Here is a 21,332-nt window from a genome sequence, read left to right as displayed (position 1 = left end):
CTTCAGAGTCCTTTGTAGGGCTTCATTTTAACAGGTTTCCATAGTATATACTCGGACTCCACATGCACAGTAGCTGTTTCTGTTTTCATTCTGTCTTTTCTCCCCAGATTGCATTGGCTTTATCCACCACCCTCGCACCCACACTGGACATCAAGCCCAGGCCCTTGTGCTCAGTGTGCTCCACTGAGCTGTGGCCCCAACCTCCGCTCTACTATAAATCTCATGTCCAAATTATTTTTCCTGGATCCCATTGAGCTTCCAGCCTTTGTGTTCTCTTACATTCCTTGAAGTTGTTGGATTTCCCCTTTATGGTGGTTTGAATATGAGTGGCCCACATAGATTCATGTTTTTGAATGCTAGGCCCATAGGGAGTGGCACTATTAGGAGGTGTGGCCTTGTTGGAGAAAGGGTGTCACTTGGGGGGGGGGCAGGTTTTGAGGTCTCATATGCTCAAACTGTGTCCAGTGTAGGACTCAGTCTTCACTTCTGCTGCCTGTGGATCCAGATGTAGAACTCTCAGTTCCTCCAACACCATGTCTTTCTGCCTTCCTTGCCATCCTTCCCACCATGACTAAATGGACTAAACCTCTGAAACTGTAAGCCAGCCCCAATTAAATGTTTTCCTTTGTAAGAGTTGCCTTGGTCATGATGTCTCTTCACAGCAATAAAACCCTAACTAAGACACCCTCCTTTACCGACTCCTGGGTTAGTTTACAAGCTCTTTGAAGGGAAGGTCAGTGTTGGTAGGGCTTTGGAGATCCAAGTTTCTTTGCTCAGAGTCTTATATCTGGCAAATGTTTAAGAAATGTTTGAATTAAACTAAGTTCTTAATAGTTGGACTTCAGTTAGGATCTAACTTGTTGGGCTGTTGAGAGTGCAAATGGATCTCACTGGCCAGGGTTGCAGTCACTCTGGAGAATAAGGGAACTAACTTAGAGCTGAAATAGGTTTCTCGTCCTTTCTGGCTGACCACTCCCTGCTGCTGGTCTGCCGTGATGCATATGCAAATCCTGCTCTCACTTAGGAGCTTCTGCTTTTCTAGTTTTCATGATGTCATTAACTGGATGTTTCTTTGGTCCTAGAGAGAGGAAGAGAGAGACAGTTGATTATCTGTTAGTGTTATCCACCCCATCTGTTTCCTGTGTATGACGAGGATTTCTGCTTACTGCTGCTTGCCCCGTGTGTTCAGAGACACTGTACAGATGCAGATGCTGCTGGCTTTCAGTGTGGGGACCATTAAGGACTCCCTTTCTAAGTGTTATTTTCTTTAGGCCAGAGCTTGCCATCAACGTGTCTTCTTGTCACCTTAAATCCAGAGGAGACTTTCTTGGCATGACGGTAACGGCACACATTGTGGCATCTAGAAAGCCCTTGTTGCCCTGTGTTGTACTTGCTCTAGTGTGACTTAGCAGGAGCTCTTTGGATTTGGACAGTTGCTTACAGCAGGCCCCAGAGAAACTCAGGACAGGTCTCAGTACCTGTGGCTCCTCCCAGCACTTCTGACCCCACCCCCTTCCCTAAACCTCTCAGCCCGGTGCTCTCCTGGCCTCTTGCCTCTCTTCTCTCTCCCTTCTTTTTCTCTCTCGCTCTCCTCCTCTCTCACCTCTCATGGCCCAGTTCAGTCTGGACCCTTCCAGGTGCCTGTGGCTGACCCTGCCTCACATCTACACTAAAACCCTTCTCCTCAACAGCACTTAGGAGCAATCATGTCCTCATCTTCATTCAGTTAGCTGTTTTGAGTTTGTTATCTTAAAAAAACACAGACAAAATCATAGCTGTCAGTCACCTTACAGGAATGTTACGGGGTCCAGTGAAATAACAAACAGAAGGCATTCATCCACACAGTGCCGGGGACCAGTAGAGATGGGCTGTTAGTTAAGAGACTGCTGTGCTATATAAGAAGGCAAGGGTGTTGAGATGGGATGAGCTTAACCATTTTGGGCAGTGTTTAAAGTGTCACAGTTCTTACCTGTATCCTCTTGTAAAGTGGATTAAGACCATTTCCTTGATGGTCACATGGATTCCATGAGGTAGATAGTATTATGTGTCTGACGTTATACACACTCACATAGTAGCTATCTTTATTTATAAGGGGAATTACTTAGTTGGAAGACAGATTTAGATTCTCTACCAAATTAACAGCAAGAACAAGTTGTTGCCTTGAAGCTGTGCATGTGGCATCCTCCCGTCTCCCTCTAGAGCTGACCATACTCCCGAATTGTGGGCTTAAGATTCCGTAGCTCTTTCAGTGAGTGCATCTTTGAAGAACATATTTTGGGCTTGGATTTAGCTCTGAAAAATGAGTATGATTATATATGTAGTATATGAATAGGGGCACACCATCACGGCCAGGCATTTAGAATGCTGGCTGTTTGCCTGGTCTTGGCTGATAAGTTGTGTCTCTGAGTGTGGGGCCTCCTTTTCTCTTTTTCCTTTCTTCTCTGAGAGGGCGGGAGTACCGGACTTTTCCCCTCACTACATTGCAGGTAATAGAGAAGGCACTGCCTGGCCCATGATGGAGGAATGAAGTCCATAAGTGAAGATATAGAGGTCAGGGAGGGCCAGTTGGACCACTTTCACAAGCGGAGGAGAGGTTGGTGAACCCGAGGCTTAGAACTCGAAGTGTAGGCAGGAACTCATGGTTTTCAGGGGCATAGAAAAAGCAAGAAATACAGAAGTAAATGGGTGCGCATGTGCGTATATGGTTCTCTTCTCTCTGAAGACCTGGAAACAGTAGTCATCCTTTTGCAGAAAGCACACTGCACCCCCATATCTTGGATTCTAAATGCCATTTTCTCACTAAAATGGTAGGCAGGTTTGGACTATAAGTACTGAAAGTTTATTGAGAAATAAAGTGCCTATGGAATCTTATTTTTTAAATGATGTATTTATTTTTATTTTATGTGTGTATGTGAGTGTCTGCGTGTTCATATGTGCATCACACATGTGTTGGGTACCTATGGAAGCCAGAAGAGAGCATCAGGTCCTTTGACACTAGAACCATTGTGTGGATGTGGAAATGAACCCAGGTCCTTTCAAAAACAGCAAGTGCTCTTAACCAGCGAGCCAGCCATCTCCTGCCTTCTATGTAGTCTTCAAGTGTCATCCCACTAAATAACAATCCTGAAAGGAAAGAAAGTAACTTTGCTGTGTGGCATTCTGACAGATACTGCCTTAATTACGCAGTATGAGTTAACACTGCCATATTGTAGACAGGATTCGATGTTCCACCTCACAGAATGACGTTAAAAGAACTCTTGTTGTATAGTATTCCTGTTGAAAATATACATGAACCTAATCATAAGAGACCATCAAACAAACACAAATCAAGGAGACATAACACAAGCTGTCCAGGAGTCTTCTGGATTGCTGTGATCACAGGGAGCAAGGAAAATGAGGGATTCTTCAGATGGAGTGTTACTCTTGAGATGAAAGCAAAGTACAGTGCAGGGTCCTGGATTGGATCCATTTACTAAAATAGACATCATTAGGATAGTTAGAGGAAGGCAAACCTGGCCTCTGAAGTAGATCATGGTGCTTATGTCAGCGCTATAGTCCGGGTTTGGATAGTCAGAACTATAAAAAATTTTATAGGAGAATGCTCTTGTTTATAGGAAGTACTCATCAGCCTATGTAGGTATTGACTCTTTGTGGTCAAGTGTCCAGGGAAACAGGCCATTTCTCCTGTGCCTGCATCTTTTTGTAGGTTTATCTGAGTTTATTGAGTGAAGCAAGGCAAAGCCCTTCAGTTGTTTGAATCCCTCAGAATCGTTAGTTTATCATGCACACCGTCATTTACAAAGCTTGGCAGGTTTGCCTTTGCCGGGAGGGAGCTGCCCTGCCACACTGGCTTCCTTCCCGCTCTCTTGTCTGTCTCTGGGTGTGCAGACTTGTCAGTGATTACTGTCATCTCCTTTGTGCATTCTTACGTTCATAGTTTTTCTCCTTCGCCTGTGGAAACTGCTTCTTCAAATGGGAAGTTTGCTTTGCAGAAATGACACTGTCACAGTGTAGACAGATAATACTACATTTTAACTTACTTTGTGTATGTTGTTTTCTCCTGTTTACTGGTGGGCTGTTAAGGTGGTTTCTGTCTCCATCACACAGCATCTGCTTCAGTTTTGAGTTTGTCTGCGGGTGTGCGCATGTGAGTGCAGGTGCCCAGGAGATCCTCCCAGAGCTGAAGTTACCGACAGTGATGAGTTGTCTGCTGTGGTGCTTGGAGTCAAACTAGGAGCCGGTTTCCAGCCTGAGCTTACTTGTTCAGAGTGCTGGGCCAGTTGGTTGCTTGTCTAAAGAGTGTAGACTTTCCAGAAGGGATGTGAGGGTGGAATAGATGTGATGGTGTAGCTAACGCATAAGAACACGTTCAGGTTTCCAGTGGTCAGTCCCCACAGCTCTAGGATTGAACATTTTGGGAGGGAGGTGGTCTTAGGTTAGAGATTTGCGTGTCAGGTGGAATGTGGGATTTGGCAGGAAGGGTTGTGGTCACCCACAGCCACCTTTCTGTGAGAGCATTACCTTGAGCTGTCTGAGAATCTGCCTTTTCTCTAGGATACAGAAAACTGTCACTAAAGACATGCAACCACCCTGGCCCCTTCTTCGGCTGGTGAGACTGAAGCCTGTCACAGGTCCTGTTTTCCTTGGGTAGGCTGGAGGACAAGCTTCTCTGTGGCAGTCAGACTGCCTAATTTTCATATTTCTCCGAATGATCAAGGAAAAGCGCTTTGAACAACCCAGAGTACTGGTTCCGTTGCACTCAGTGACGCCCACACACACAGGCTTTTTTTCAGCTCTTTTTTCCCCCTTGCTGCTTCACAGTGTAGGTGGCCTTCTCTGGATTGCTTTTGACAGGAAATTGAACAACCTTTCTCTTTTGGAACAGAATCTATTTTACTGCTGAGAGTAGAAAAAACAAACAACCAAGAAGAAGTGTGTGTGTTTGAAATTTTCTTTGGAGTTTGATTTAAAGACCAGTTTAAATCTCCCATTTTTCTAATGGGAGTGGGGTCAGGGTTATGTCACAGACTGCACTGCAGTTCCCGAGTCTCCCTGGTGACTGCTGGGCTCCACCCTCTGGGCCTTCCTTTCTTAACCCCTTGCTTTGTCTCCTTGATCAGGAAGTAGGCTCGGGCCTGGTCTCTGCTCTGCTCTTGATGGGCCTTCCTGTTGTCTCTCTGGAGCAGCGGAGGTGTGGTGGGCCCTGTGCTCTATCACAGGCTCCTGACTCTAGGACTGGGATGTCCCACTTTCAGGTCACCCCGCCTTTAGGGTTCTGCATCCCTCAGAGACACTTGCTGAAGGCCTGCTTCACCCCTTGTCCTGAGGTGTGGCTGGGAGCTCCCGCCATCTACCACAGGTTTTTCTGGGAGCCTCAGACTTTCTGTCCCTTGGGTTGTGAGCAGCTCTCTCTACTCAGCCTCTCCCTGCTGCCTGGGCCTGTTGGTTGTGCAGGGTTACAGTGCTTGAGTCTGACTTGGGCAGTTCATGTACATCACTGAGGATTCTGAGGCAAAACATCGGTCTTGAATCAGAGTAGGTCTTGTTTGCTTCATCTGGAAGCCTTGTCTAGTTTGAAATTGCAGTTCTGTTGCGATCTGTGTGCTCCTACGTCACATTCTTTTCAAATTGGCATGTTTGTTCGTGTGCCTGTGTGGTTTACCAGTGCTAGTCAGCTTCCAAGTATGCCCTGTTTATGCAGTTAGCTAGTTATAGCTCAATTCATTAAGACTAAGAAAACAGGGCCTCTGTTTTGAGTGTTAATGGCTATCTTTCCTCATTCTGTGGGTGTATGCTATACCATAGAGGCCAACCTTGAGTAAACATCATGTCTGCTCTCTGGGCTGTGTGACGCAGAATCCGACATTGGTTCCTTCCCTCCCAGGTTGTGTCTAGAACTGTCCCTTCTGGCTGTGGCAGCCCAAGAAAGGCTCGCCACAGCTCCCTCCCCAGATCTCTCCTGCTGAGTACAGGGCATATGGTCCTGGGTAAGTCTTGTTGTGAATGTAAAATTCGAGTAAGTTTTAAAGTGCTTTTATGCTTGGCTGAATGAAGGCTGGGACTCTGTAATGTTCAGGGTGTCAGGCTGGACAGAGGAAATCCTTGTCTCAGCAGGACTGGGGATTACATGAGTGAAGCTCAGCCTTGGTTATTACTGCTGTTTTTAGGCTTCATTCTGTGTGTCTGGAAAAAGAGTTAGAAGTAGGGTTTAACCTCAGTAAACAGGAAAAAACCAAACCAAACCAAACCAAAAAACACAACACCTTTCTTGGGAAGCTCTTATGAGCATAGTTTGATTCAAAGATTTTTGAACATTGAAACATTTATTACAAATTATTAGAACCATGCGTGGTGGTGCACACCATGAATCTCAGCATTCAATGCAGAGACAAGAGGCAGATGCAGGCAGATCTTGATGAGCTCCAGGCCAGCCTGGTCTACATAGTGAGATCTAGGCTAGCCTGAGCTATGTAGTAAGACCCTGTCTCAAAAAACAACCAAACCAAAACAACACAACTCCTCCCTTTCAATTATAGTTACTAAGCATGAATTAGTATTTTTTTAAATGAGTAATATATAGAAATGTAACTTTCATAAGAAATGCTTTATGGCTGTGGTTGGGAGCTTATTATCTGTCTCAGTATTTGTAATTGTAGAATTTGGGGCTGGGAGAGATGCCTCAGTGGTTAAGGGCACTGGCCATTGTTCCAGAGGACCCATGTTCAGTCTAGTACCTGCAAGGCAGCTCACAACCCTCTGAAACTCCAGTTCCAGGGGATCCAGTGCCCTCTTCTGGATTCTGCAGGCATTCAAATGATGAGAGACAAAACACCCACATAACAGAAAATAAAAAAGCAGAAATGAATTGTAGAATTACTTTGTGTGTATATGTATATGTTAGAGTGTATCATACGTGAGTATCAAACTTGGTGACTTCCCTCAGGAGCTCTCTTCCTTGTTTTTGAGACAAGGTCTTAATGGGACTTTGATGATTAGTTGGTCACCTGCCTGTCTTCCCTTCCTCAGTTCTGGAAGTATAAACAGATGCCACCATGCCTAGCTTTTATGGTGGTGCTGGAGACTTGACTTTGGACCCTTAGCACTTGGCTGGCAAGAGCATAATTCACTGAGTTGTCCCCTCAGCTCCTTGTAGAAATTCTAAATTCTACAAGTCAGAATGTCTGTTGCTTTGGAAGAGGGTTTCTCAGCTCCATCTTTATCTCTCTTTTGGTCTGGGTGATGTGTGGCCTAGCACCATCCCTGGTTTGTACCTGTTAGATGGCAGTAGTATGTCCCCTTCTCTAGTGACATCAGGACATAGACTGCACCTTGCTGAGGATCACTGCTTCAGAACAACACTGTGTGTGTGGATGGGTTGGGGGGTGGAGGTGGGTTCTCATAGGCAATGGGATGCTGATGGCTTGGCCAATTAGCATCTCCTTCTAGGGGACTTTTTACAGGTCCTGGTCCTGAGTTTCTCCTGGATGTTCTGAACTGGTAGTCTGGGGTGTGGCCCTTGAATATCCATCTGTCTGTTTAGTCAGGTTTAAGAATCAGTTCTTTGTATGAGAGTGACTGTTGATTAACTCAAATTTAAATGTATAGAGTTTTACATAAAGATTAAAATTAAAGGAAGCTTTAAATTAGGATTTTATTAATACTGCTTTTTTTGGACCCTTTACTTACAGTGAGGTACAGTTGCGTATTTTCCAAAAATTGAAAATAACTATTATACTAAACTTCACTCTTGTTTTAATTTAGGTTTTGAGAGATTGCCCCAAATTGGACTCAAAAGCAAGGTTGACCGCAAACTTTGAGGTGGAATGAGGTGAGTTGATGGATTCATCACCAGGTTGTGTTGTGGGAGGGAGTGTCACTTAGACTCTGGTTGAGAAGGCTGCTACTTTCATCAGGCTTGACTTTACCTCATGTGAGTTTTGTTGTGTTTTCTGCTGGCTGTTTCCGTTTGCCATTTTCTTGTTGCCGGGTTGGAGTGGAGAAGGAGAGGCAGACGATGTGGAAGCCTGCACAGCTCTGCTCACTGACTTCTGAACCGGGCAGCACTCCCTTTATACCCAACTCGCTGGGGGTGGGGGTGGGGGTGTGCTGGATGGCCTGACAGGGCAGGTTAGCCCCTTGTTCTCCATAGGCCGCCCACGCAGACAAGCGGTAGGAAGAGGAACAGAGAAGTGGTCCAGTGGCCCCCACACGCTACCCAAGTCTGTTTCCAGCAGACTTCATGAGTATTAGGTTTAAGCAGCTCACAGGTTTTTATAAGTCTAGTCAAGGTGTGGGTCTGCTTTTCATTGTCTGGGCTGCAAGGTGGTCTGAAGGGTTGTCAGACCGTGTGAGACAAGGTCCTGCTCTGCCTGGCACCAGGGCCCAACCCTCTCTTTTTCCCAGGTTAAGACTCTTGGGGACCATGGTCTCAATAGCCTGATAGCCTAAGGTACAGGTGTCTCCCTTTAGAGAGGTGTCTTGGCTTTGCAGGATGGTCACATTGTCAGTTAAAGTAGTCCAGGTTTTTTCCTAGTTACTTTAGCTGCTTAGGTTTTCTCTTATATACTTCTGTTTCTGTCCCATGATAAATATGTTAGAAGGCTTCTCCAGGCCTCTCACATTTTGATGTGTTTCTGCTTCAGCCTTTCTTTGAGTAAGAATCATGCTATTGAATGCATGCTGTGTGGTTGGAAGTGCTCAGCTTATGAGGAAGGAGGTAGCCAGTTGCTCCTCTTTACCCTTCTTGACTTGGGTGCCGCCATTGGTCTTGGAGTCATTTTTCATTTTAAAATATGTACCCATAATGTCAGAGAATTGTCAAGAAAAAGAAGAAATCATAGTATAAGTACGGTGTTTTTTCCCTCTGTAAATAAGATTCTTTGTATTCCTTTGTATATATTGCATTTTATTTTTGCTTAAATTTTTCTTAGTGGTAAGAATATTGCCAAAAGAATGTAGTTTTGCAGCTTCTATACATGCATATTCGGCACTAGTTTTATTGTGAGTGGAGTAAAATTCTCAAATGTTAGAATCTGAAATATTTCAGAAGCTTTTGTTAGTGATTACCTAGAAACCACAGAATCCCATTTTAAATAAACCTTGAAATGGGGACAATTAGAAATTTTTAGGGACTGGAGAGATGGGTCAGGGGTTAAGAGCATTGACTGCTCTTCCAGAGGACCTGAGTTCAATTCCCAGCACCCACATGGTGGCTCACAACCATCTATAGTGGAGTCTTATGCCCTCTTCTGGCCTGCAGGAATGCATACAGAAAACTCATGCATAAAATATAAATAAATTTAAAAAAATTTAAAAAAGAAAAATTTAAAGGAATCCTTTTTAAAGGATTTAGGGATGATGAAGTTAACTCATCAATGATGCATGTATGGGTGGTTCATGTATGGGTGCCACATGCATATGCCTATGTTGCCCTACAGAGTAGATCTACAAAGTAATGTAAGTCTAGAGATGTAAAGGTTGCTAGCATGCTCTGTGCAGACTGCCAGGGAGGCATGTGGGAACCTTCATGGGGAGTTAACTTATTTTATGTGGCTCCCTGGAAAAGATAGGGATAGTTGATTTTAAGATTGCATAAAGAAGTTTTTACTAGGTAAGTTAAATGTTTTTAGTTAAGTTACTCATTAGGCTGCTCCTCAGTAGGGACTCAGATTTAACATAGACTTCCTCTAATATTTCAGCGAGCATTCCAAACCTTTAAATTAGTTGTGAAAGGAGGATGGATGCTGTAGTGGGAAAAACAAAAACAAAAAACAACCAGCCTAATGGAAAGAGACGATTTCTCCATGTCCCAGCACTGCAGTGAGCAGAGCTTTTCACTTCAGATGAGCCCCGTGGTTTATGTAGGTCTCTGTGGTTCACTTACTTTGTACTTAACCTTGATCTCAGACAAGCGCAGAGACAAAGACCTGGAGAATTTTCTTATCTGCTGCTTTGTTAGGAGAAAAATGACCTAAGAAGTCAGCTCTTCTGGAGTGACTGGGTCCAGGAGCAGCCAAGGATATCTGAGATCTCACCTCTGTCAACCTTTGTTCAGAGCTTATGGCTTCCGAAGCCTGCTGGGTAATTGGAGCACAGCTTTCAAAGTGGCTTTCTATTTCCGACCTACCTTGAATTTCAAGAGAGAAATGGGGGAATAATTATCTCGGAAAGTGTCTTTAAAGCACTTTAGGACATTCTTGGGCTGTGTTTATCTGGCCATTCCTAGTCTCATATTTAATAGAGGTAGAACCTAAGAAAGTTTTAGATCTCTGAATTTTCTAGGCATTTGAAAAGGCCATTTTTTGCTTATTTTTATTTTATTATTATTTTTTTTGTTTGGTTTTTTTTTTTAAATGACTTGACCTTTAATAATATTTTTTAAGGTTTATTTATTTATTTATTTATTTATTTATTTATTTATTTATTTATTTATTTATTTATTTATTTATTTATTTATTATGTATACAGCATGTATGACTGTGGGCCAGAAGAGGGCACCAGATCTCATTACAGATGGTTGTGAGCCACCATGTGGTTGCTGGGAATTGAACTCAGGACCTCTGGAAGAGCAGTCAGTGCTCTTAACCTCTGAGCCATCTCTCCAGCCCCTTGTTTGGTTTTTTGAGACAGGGTTTCTCTGTTTAGTTTTGGTGCCTATCCTGGATCTTGCTCTGTAGACCAGGCTGGCCTCGAACTCACAGAGATCTGCCTGGCTCTGCCTCCTGAGTGCTGGGATTAAAGGCGTGCACCACCGCCGCCCAGCTTATTTTATTATTAATTTTTTTATTAGCAACACATCTGAGAAACCATCTCCTTTTTGAAAACAGCATCTTTGGAGCCTCAGGAATTTCTGGATGCTGAAGCAGGTATCCTGTATGCTCCATGACCGTAGCCTGCAGCTCTGATACTGGAGGCGGAAGGAAAAAGAGCAAGCTGCCCCCACATTTGTGGATTCCCACACCAGGGTTCCATACAGCCAGTTTGAGAATCTGTGAAATAGATGGCATCTTTGCTGAAATGGACAGGCCTTTGCATGACTTTATTCTCCAGATAGTACCACCTGTCTACATTGCATTTATGTTGTGGGAGGCATTGTTAGCACGCTAGAGATGATTTAAAGCATAACTTTTGTGCAGATGTCATGTCATTTTATTTATTATCTTTGTTTTTCTTTTCCTTTTTTGTTTTTTTAAGACAGGGTTTCACATAGCTTTGTAGCCCAGACTGGTCTTGAACTCATTGCAAGCTTCCTGCCTTAGTCTCCTGAGTCCTGAGGTTACAGACATGAGCCAGCACGTCTGGGTTACATTCCATCTTTTTATATAATGGGCTTGAGCATGAAGGTCTGGGAATCGGGGCTGGGGGGCAGCCCTGGGACCAGCCTCTCCACAGGTACTGGGGATGCCTGTGCCTGTTATCTGGCATTCTCTGATTCTCACCTTGATCTTGGAAATTGTTTGTCTTAGTCACTTTCTATTGCTGTGATGAGATACCATGACCAAGGCAACTTATTGAGGCAAGTGTTTATTAGGGCTTACAGTTTCAGAGGGCCATGATGGTTCATGACCATCATGGTGGGGAGCATGGTGGCAGGCGGGCATGGCACTGGAGCAGTAGCTGAGAGCTCTCACCTTGAGACAGCAACCACTAGGCAGAGAGATAGGCTGAGTGAGAATGGCTTTAGAAACCTTAAAGCCCACCCCCAGTGACACATCTCCCCACAAGGCCACACCTCTAATCCTTCTGGGTGCCATTTTCATTTAAGCTATCAGATCATACTGTTTTTTAAGATTCATCCATTGAAGTGTATATCTCCTGCCTGTCCTGGTATTCTGAACACTCCTCCATAAGCAAAACTCCTAGTTAATAGGTGTGGCTAGGACAAATTTAGCAGACTTCCGTCTGGTTAGAGCTGGGAAGCTGAGGCCTTATCCTTTGGACTGAGTTGCTTAGTTTAGTAACTGGAGCCATTAGGCACCTGGGCTGCTTGTCTTAGCACCAGTATCTGAGGATGCTGGCCTGGTCTGTCTTGTAGGTCTAGGCAGAGCAGTGTTTCTTGACCTGTGGGTTGAGACCCTGTCACGGGAGTCACATACCAGGTGTCCTGCATATCAAAGGTTTATATTACGATTCATAATAGTAGCAAAATTACAGTTATGAAGTAGCAACAAAAATAATTTTATGAGTGGGGGTCACCACCACACGAGGAAGTATATTGAAGGGTTGAAGCAGGAGGAAGGTTGAGAAGCATTGAGGTAGAGCTTTCTTTTGGGGGGGTGTCCTCACTGAGATCCCCTCAGACAGCAGAGGAGGAAGGCTGATTGAACAGTGTCTGGGGACCTCCAGGTGTATCCCTCCTTTCTGAGTGTCCTTTTCTAGTGAAGGGCTATCTAAAGTACTGGCGTGCTTTAGAAGGCCTGGTACCATCTACAAAGTCTTGTGTTGTGTATGTACTTTTCTTTTCTTTTTTTTTTTTTATTTTTCGAGACAGGGTTTCTCTGTGTAGCTTTGTGCCTTTTCCTGGAACTCACTTTGTAGCCCAGGCTGGCCTCGAACTCACAGAGATCCGCCTGGCTCTGCCTCCCGAGTGCTGGGATTAAAGGCGTGCGCTACCACCGCCTGGCGTGTATGTACTTTTACAGATACATTATGAAATCCATAATACTTCTCTTATTAAAATTTGTGGGCAGTATTGTTCTAGAATATGAACATTGACTTAAGTGAGCACACTTTTTCTTTCCTAATTTTAAAAGCATCTTTGATATGGTTTTTTGTAAGTCATTAGCCAGGAGCTAACATGAGTAATGCTCATTAACTAAATTCTGTGCTTTACATATGAAAACTTTCTCACAGGTTTCCCAAGTATTGTCTTTTGTTTTGCATTTCCCGTCCTTATGTGAACAGTAGGTTTTTGTAGGTAAGCGAAGTATTGTTGAAGGGTCCCTGTTATTTCTCTTGACTTATTTGCATCCCAGCCAACTGCTTCTAGTGAGGAGTGGTAACGGAAATGGAAAAATCTCTCCTTTTTTCTTTCCCTGAAAACCCAGTTAGGAAGGATAACATTGGTCACATTTTTACTGGAGCACATTCAGGAGCCTTGTCCTTACTGAAGAGTGTTCATAGAGAAAAGACATGCAGAGGCTGTGCTGGTATACGCAGGAGAATGAAGACATGTTTTTGGGCTGAAGAAATGGCTTAGTCAGTTTGATACCCAGAACACACATAAAAAAATAAGTGTGGCGGCACGTGCTTAAGACAGGCAGATTCATGGGGCTCCCTGGCCAGCCAATTTATCCTAATAGGTGAGCTCTGTGTCCCAGGGAGAGACCCTGTCTCAGAAACACAAGGTGATGGCTCCTGAGGAGAGGAGTAACACATTTTTGCTGTTTTATGGGACAGGCCAGCCCTGTAGGAGGTGTGAACAGAACAGGGAAGCGATTCTTGATGGCACATTCTTCTAGACATTTGTTGGTGTTCGATGTGACAGCGGCAGGAGACCCAGTCTGTGATGCCGGTGCTTTGCCGGGCCAGCAGTCCAGACAGCAGTGCCTGGAACCGTCCTCCTCAGCCACAGCCTTTGCACTTGTCACCTGTCCCTTCTTGTCCTCCCCTGTGCCCTGTGACTTCCTTATCATTGGCAAGTAAATCTTCTTTAGGACAGACGGGAATAGATGTTTATGTCCAGCAGCTTCCCCCTAAACTGAGAATAGATCAGGCACACAAGACTTGAATAGTCTAAATATTTTACTCTACCTTGTAGAGACTTGGTAATGTTCCTTCAGTAAGCTGCTGGTTCCACAGTGGCACCGAAGGCACCAGACAGATGCCACCTGAGATGACTAAGACGAGGTATGTATAGTAGCAAAGGGCTGATTGTAGAGACTTCTTATCTTGAGGTGTGAATGACTGATTGTTGTTGAGTGTGGTATACCCTAAGCCAGCTCAGAATAGCTTTTTTATGCTCATTTATTGTTTCAAGCCCTGCCTCCCCCATCCCCTAGTTCTGGAAAAAGAAGATGGCGTGCACATCTTTGGCAAGCACTTTCCAGTCTGCAGCTAGGACCCTTCAGCTTTACTAATGCTGCTGTTGCCTTTGTCTCTTTGTCAGGACCAGCTCGTTCTCACGAAATTCTTTTCTTACCTTTATGTTTAGTAGAACAGAAGAACAGAGCTTCCCATGTCCAGTAGACACTTGGCTCTTAAACTTACTCTGCTCACAGGAGTCCTGAGTACAGGAATTTAAATTAAGTTGCCTTTGGAACGCTGTCTGCTTAAAATATTTGTCACCTTTTTTGGGGGCAGAGGTTGGAATGAAGATGATTGTATTGTAGTTTTATCCACCCCTCCCCCATCACTGTTTTCACTGTCTCTCTCAGGCTGGCCTTTAACCCATGATCTTGATTTCTTAGTCTTGGCTTCCCTTTTTTGATTATCTAGTAAATTTGGAATTTGCATGCTGGGCCTGGTGACTCCTGTCTATAATCCTAGCACCCAGGAAAACTGAAGCAAGACCTCTATAAGTTGTGGGGTGCAGAGTGAATCCCTGCTTCAAAACAAAAGAGGGAGAGAAAGAGAGAGAGAGAGAGAGAGAGAGAGAGAGAGAGAGAGAGAGAGAGAGAGAGAGAGAGAGAGAGAGACCGAGAGACCGAGAGACCGAGAGACCGAGACCTGCTAATAAGAACAGACTTGAGAAAGTCTGAAGTTCAGGCCTCAGAAAATAGCAGAGAGCTTGTACCTGTGGATGTGGGTGGACTAGGTGAGAGTGGGACTTGGGAACTGGGCAGGGCTCAAACCCATCTCCTTCTGTCTCTGCCTGTCTAAAAGCATTGGTGTGCCAAAGCATTGACTTCTGGGAGGTCCGAACATCAGGGACCAGGTGCAAGTAGAGAGAAGCTTGGCTTGACCAGTTCCTTTTGCAGACTAATGTTTGTCGAAGGGCTCAGGAAACCCTTAGAGATAGGGACTGTATTTAAAACCTGACCTTTTTTCATTTTCGTTCTCACTGGTTTTTGAGACAAGTTCTGTGACCTTGGCTTGCCTGGTACTTGCTTTGTAGCCCTCAGTGCCCTAGAAATTACTACAGTCCAGCCTTTCCCCGTGCATCCTGGGATTGTAGACGCAAGCCTAGAAAAAAAATCTGTCTTTTTAAATGTGTCGATCTTTAAGCATATTTTACGTAAGAAGGAAAGTTGTAAATGTCTTTGGTAATGTCTAAGTAATTCTCACGAACATCTTGCATGTAAAATTAAGGTCACATGAATGGTAGGGTCTTACTTGAGGGACACTCATTTGATGTGGAAGATTTGTCTCACTTGGGAGGACAACTTTGCTGTGTTTTGTTGGGAAAGATTTTTAAAGCAAGAGAATTTAGGGATGAGTGCCGTAGACTTGAAGAAAATCACTGCTCACATCTGCCCAAAATGTGTTGAGGTCTGCACATGGGCAGGGTGGGCCTCTCAGAGTAGGGGGCGCCTCCTGAACCAGTGTTGTCCATAGTAGCTTCCCACATTAGAAGGGGTTTAGGTAAGCCTTCAGAAGCTTAGGTAATGATGGCTGCTCAGGAGCAATAGACTCGATGTTTTAGAAGGAACCCTTTTTCCTTTCTTTCTTTTTAAAGGATGTCACTACGGTTATCATTGGACCCTTTTTGTTATTTTAAGTGTTTGTTTTCTTTTCCTAGTCAGTTGGTTTGAGAAATGACCTAGGTTAACATTTATCTAAAGTTTCCACAGGCTTGGTGAATGCTCATGCAGGCCCTTGCCTTCCAACAAGTACCTCCTGACTCTGACAGAAATTTACCCGCACTGCAGACTTCGGCCAGCTCTCACCGCTGGTGGTGGGCTCTTAGTGGGTAAAGGGAGGACCACAGATCAGTGATGTTGATGTGATTGTAGCATTTCCACGTGAGTTCCTCTTGCAGCTGCTAGTAAGGGGTTTGTTTTTGTTTTGGCCTGGAAAAAAAGAATATTTGGGTAGGGATTGCATGACTGATAATGAATTACATCAGCAAGAGCTTCATGGGTGTTGTGTTAGTTCTTGCATTTTCCAAACTGTTAGAAGAACCTTAAATGGCGATCCCTTATCAGATACAGTTTACATGTTTTCTCCCGCTCTGTGGCTTGCCTCTCCACTCTTGGTGCTCTCCCATGTACAAAGTTGAGTTTCTGTGATTCCTCTTAGTGCCCGGACCCTGGCGTGTTGTAAGTGGCCATTGCCAAACCCCTTGCTCTGAAGCGTTGACCTTTTCTTCAGGGAGTTTTTTAGTTTTGGGTTATGCATATGAGTCTTTGACTATTTTAAATTAAGTTTTTGTATGTCAAGTTCCCATTTCATTGTTTGGATGCGGACATTTACTTTTCCCCAGCAGCATATATTGAACAAGACTGTCTGCCTTGGTGAGGTATTTGACCATGTCTCTAAGGGTTCGTTTCTGGGCTCTGTGTTCTAGCCTGTGGGTTTTTATGTCTGTCTGTATGCTATTACTATACTACTTTGATTACTGTAGCTTTCTAATGCAGTTTGATACTAGCAGATATAGTGTCTCTAATTTTAATGCAGATTTTTCTAGATCACTTTGGCTATTTGGGAATTTAGGACTAAAAACTTTATTTTTTTTTTTTAGAAAATGCCACGGAATTTAGATAAGGATTGCATTATATTTGTAGTGTGACTATCTTAACAGCATCACATCTTCTAATCTCTGGACATGGGGAATGTTTCTCTGTACTTATATCTTTTTTTTAGCTTTTGTCACAGTTTTTCTTCTTTGGTTAAACCAATCCCTAAGTATTTTTTCTCTTGACCTGAGTTTGAATAGAATTGCATTTGCAGTGTCCTTTCCAGAATGCTCGCTGTATAGAGCATCACAGCTCAGTCCTGGGTGGTGATTGTGCACCCTGCCAATTACCAGACTTGTATTGGTTCAGTTTGATTTTTGTGGACTCTTGGGCTTTACATATAATATCTGCAGACAGAGGAGGCGTTGGTTTTTCTTTCCCAACTCCAGTGTCCGTTTCTTTTTCTTGCCTGGGTACTCCCTCCAGTTAGACCTTTTGATACTGTATTGAGTAGAAGAGGGAAGTGGCCATCCTCACCGCGTTCCTGGTCTTTGAGGAAATGCTTTGTCATTGCTGATGCTCACTGTGGGTCTTCCACAACTTTATTACAGTGGGTGGTTTTTCTATTGCTAGTTTGTTCCTTGTTTTTGTTGTCAGGGAGTAGGGAGTGTTGAGTTTTGCCAGTTGCTTTCCCCTCTACATATCTTGAGCTAATCACGGGGCGTTTTATTGGTTCTTGTTGAAGTGGTGTATTGCAGATTGATTTGCATGGAGCAAATACTGTACATTCCAGGAATAATTTCCATGTGGTCTCCTGTGTATAATCCTTTTAGTATACTGCTCAATTCAGTTTGCTAGTGTTTTTGCTGAGGATTCTTGTTATCTCTGCCCATTAGAGCTTCTGGCCTGGAGGTTTCTTAGCATGTTTTTGCTTGGAGCTGGTGTTAGGAGGAGGTGACCCTTTTAGGGTGTGTTCAGAAGTGACCCCTTCTCTTCAGGCTTTTGGGTGTTTGAGGATTGACATTCTTGGTATTCTTTTACATGTTCACCAGGAAAACTTTTAAGGTCAAAGCTTTTCTTTGTCAAGTGATTTTTTTTTGTTACTGGTTTCCCCTCTTTGTTAGTTACAGGATCATTAAGTTTCTGTTTTTTCATGATATAATTTTGATACATTTTATGTTTCTAGAAATTGTCCATTTAATTTAAGTTATCCTATTTGCCAGCTCTCTTACAGTCCCTTTTAGTTCTGTGGAATCAGTGATAAACGTCCCTACTCTTGTTTCTGATTTAGTAATTATTTATCTTCCTCTTTTTTTTTTTTTTTACTTAATACATCCGGCTAAACGCTGGTGAGTTTCGTTGATTTTTTTTTTTAACTCGGAAGAACAAGCTTTTGGTTTTCCTGCTATCTTAGTGTTTTTCCTCCTCTCTGTTCTGTTTATTTCTGCTTCCATCTAAGTGGAAGTGTTGATTGCCGTGTATTCTCCCCAGCCCTGTCTTTGCTGTAGAACTGTTTGTTTCAGAATGTTGTGTTTTATTCTCTTGGTTCAGTTGGCTGTTTACTAATGTATTGTTCAATCCCCATGATTTTGTGGTCTTTCTGGTTTTATTTCTGTAACTGACTTGGAACTCCTTTGTGTTGTGGTTGGGGAAGATACTTTGCACGATACTTAGCATTTACAGTTTTGTGACCTAGTTCGTGGTCTGGCTATCGTTTATTCTGGACAGTGTTGGAGAAGAGTGTTCTTGCTTTGCTTGCTAGTGTTCTCTTTACAGTGGTGTAGCTGGTTACTTATGCCTCCTTTCTTGTGATCAGTCCACTTGCACCTAGTATTGAAAGTAGAGTATTAAAGTCTAATACTACTGGTAGAACTAGTCCTTGTTTTTAGGATTTTAAAATACATCTTGGCCCCGGGCAGTGGTAGCACACTTCTTTAATCCCAGCCCTCAGAAGGCAGAGGCAGGCAGATCTCTGTGAGTTCGAGGCCAGCCTGGACTACAGTGTGAGTTCCAGGAAAGGTGCAAAGCTACACAGAGAAACCCTGTCTTGAAATGTATATTTTTATATATATATTTACATGTAAAATATATGTATGTGTGTGTGTGTGTGTGTGTGTGTGTGTGTGTGTGTGTGTGTGTGTGTGTGTAGCTTGCCATTGGATACACAGCTTGCTGTGCTGGGCCACATGTCAGTATATAATGTCTCCTTACCACACACACTTGACTGAGCCTGCTTCATCTGGTATTAGGGCAGTCACCCTGCTCTCTTGTGGTGACTGAGCATGGGATGCCCTTTTTCACCCTTTCAGGCCGTTCTGTCTGCTGCGCTGAAGTGAATTCTTACAAAGGCAGTCTCTCTGTGAATAGCTCCTGTTTTCAAAGACCCGTTGTGCTGTTTTCTGTCTTTGAATGAGAGAGAGAGTGGAATCCATTTCCGCCTAAAGTCGTTATTGATGAGGAGGAGCTTCTGTCGTGTGGGCTCTGTTTTCTGTGTCTTGTAGCTGTTTCTGTTCCCTGCATTACTGTCCTCTTCTGTGTTTGATTTTTTTTTTTTTTTTGGCAGCTGAATCCTTTAAATTCCTTTCTTATTTCTTCTTGTGTATGTTCTGTAGCTATTTTCTTGGTGGTTACTATGGAAATTTCCACTAGCATCCTTAAGTTAGAACCCCCTAACTTGTTGTGTACCCACTTAACTGCAGTGGCACCAGATATGCTGCTCTTCTGGGTCTCTTCACCCCCTTCAGAGCCACTCTCGGGGCATCACCCCCTTGTCCATCCACACTCAAACTCCCCGTGAACTAGTGGAAGTCTAGCATACGAGTCACTGAAACCATGTATGAAACGCATGTGCAGGCAGAACACACAGCTTTTAGACCAATATGATTTTAAAAGGTATTGGCCTGAAATCAGCTAAAAACTAAAAAATACAGTTATAAATGGTGGTTGCAGTGTTAGCTTTAATTTGCCCACGTGCTTTTATCTTTACTGTGATCTCTATTTCTTGGATGGATCATTTTTTCAGAGAGTGTGCTGGTTCTTGTAGTTCAGGCTGACCTTGAGCATTCTACCCTCCCCCTACCCCGGAGTGCTGAGTGGTTGTGATGGGCAGTGCTGTGGGCATGGCTGTGGTGTGCAGTGCTGTGGGCATGGCTGTGGTGGGCAGTGCTGTGGGCATGGCTGTGGTGGGCAGTGCTGTGGGCATGGCTGTGGTGGGCAGTGCTGTGAGCATGGCTGTGGTGGGCAGTGCTGTGGGCATGGCTGTGGTGGGCAGTGCTGTGGTGGGCATGGCTGTGGTGGGCAGTGCTGTGGTGGGCAGTGCTGTGGGCATGGCTGTGGTGGGCAGTGCTGTGGGCATGGCTGTGGTGAGCAGTGCTGTGGGCATGGCTGTGGTGGGCAGTGCTGTGGGCATGGCTGTGATGGGCAGTGCTGTGGGCATGGCTGTGGTGGGCAGTGCTGTGGGCATGGCTGTGGTGGGCAGTGCTGTGGGCATGGCTGGGAGACCGTTACCGTCTAATGCCCTTTCTGCTCACCTTGCAAGACTCTTGTCTGGCCTCCCCTCCCCCTTTTAACTTGTTTTTATTTTATTTACCAGGGAACCTCTTAGTCTCCCATAGTGGGCCAAGCCCATCTGTGGAATTTCTGGGAAGTCTCCTGTCGATCCTATGTGAGGTTCCCTTGTATGTGGCCAGCTGTTTCTCTCCTGTTGTGTAGCAGGAATCTTAAAAGGTCTTATTAATAAAAACAAACCTGAGGCCAGTTACTGGGGTGACCACTGGAAGATCTAAGAGACAGAACAAGCCACAGCTATCTCACCTTGCCAATTCCTCAGCTGGTCCTGTTTCCTCAGACTGGAAGCTTCTGTGTCCTCATCCCAATGGCTCTCAGCTGAACTGCTGCTAGAAGCCTGAGTACTAACCAGCTAAATGCTTAACCAGGCAAATGCCTTTAGTTTCTGGCCCTCACACCTTATATACCTTTCTGCTTTCTACCACCACTCCCTGGGATTAAAGGCTGCTTTCTGGGATTAAAGACGTGTGAGTCACCATGCCTGGCTCTTTCCAATGTGGCCTTGAACTCACAGAGATCCCAGATGAATTTCTGCCTCTGGAATGCTAGGATTAAAGGCCTGTGCTACCACTGCCTAACTTCTATGTTTAATATTGTGGCTGCTCTGTCTCTGACCCCAGATAAGTTTATTAGCATGCACAATATTTGGGGGAATACAATACCACATGTTGCTTTCGGATCTGTTTTCGGACAGTGGTGACAGTGTGCTTAGGTACAGCTGACTTTGTCTGAGCTGAGAGTCTTGAACTTTGTGCATATTTATGTACGTGTCTCACCAGATTTGGAGACATTTCGGCTATTATTAATTCGAATATTGCTCTGACCGGTTCTCTCCTTTCCTTTTTTTCTGTAGCTTCCACAATGTGCTTGGTAATTCTCTTGTTGGTGTTCATTTTGGTTTGAGTCTGAAATGCTTCTTGCAGACTCATATTTTAAGGGCTTGGTCTGCAGTGCTGTTCTGAAGGTTGGAGAGCTTTCAGGAGATGGGCCAGGCCTTGGAAGGTGGTAGGGACTTCTAGTTCTGGCCTGTGTGTGCTCCGCTTTCTTTTCTGGCCACCACGTGAGTACCTGCCACCACCGCCACATGCTCCCATCCCATGAACAGCTCCTACCTCAGGGCCCCACCATTGTTAGGGCCCCTTCACCATGCCTTTCCGCCATGGTGAACTGTTGCTTCTGAAGCCAGGCACCAGCACAGACCTGACTTTC

General features: G+C 44.3%; 1 protein-coding gene across 10 annotated transcripts in view; it reads left to right on the top strand.

Moving 5' to 3' along the window:
• The window catches only part of Sipa1l1 (signal induced proliferation associated 1 like 1), a 306,912-nt gene that overhangs the window by 59,039 nt on the left and 226,541 nt on the right, over nucleotides 1–21,332 (top strand). For all 10 annotated transcript variants that reach the window (XM_052739397.1, XM_052739386.1, XM_052739390.1 and 7 more), the window contains one exon: nucleotides 7,762–7,828. The gene's annotated coding sequence lies outside the window, so the exon portion shown is untranslated. The remainder of the gene's footprint in view (nucleotides 1–7,761; nucleotides 7,829–21,332) is intronic.

The sequence above is a fragment of the Peromyscus californicus genome, unplaced genomic scaffold (genome assembly GCF_007827085.1).
Source record: "Peromyscus californicus insignis strain IS unplaced genomic scaffold, ASM782708v3 Scaffold_15__1_contigs__length_86483966, whole genome shotgun sequence".
In the NCBI taxonomy this organism is placed as follows: Eukaryota; Metazoa; Chordata; class Mammalia; order Rodentia; family Cricetidae; genus Peromyscus; species Peromyscus californicus.
The sequence above is the reverse complement of the archived record's forward strand: the minus strand, read 5'-3'. Positions and strand labels throughout refer to the sequence as shown.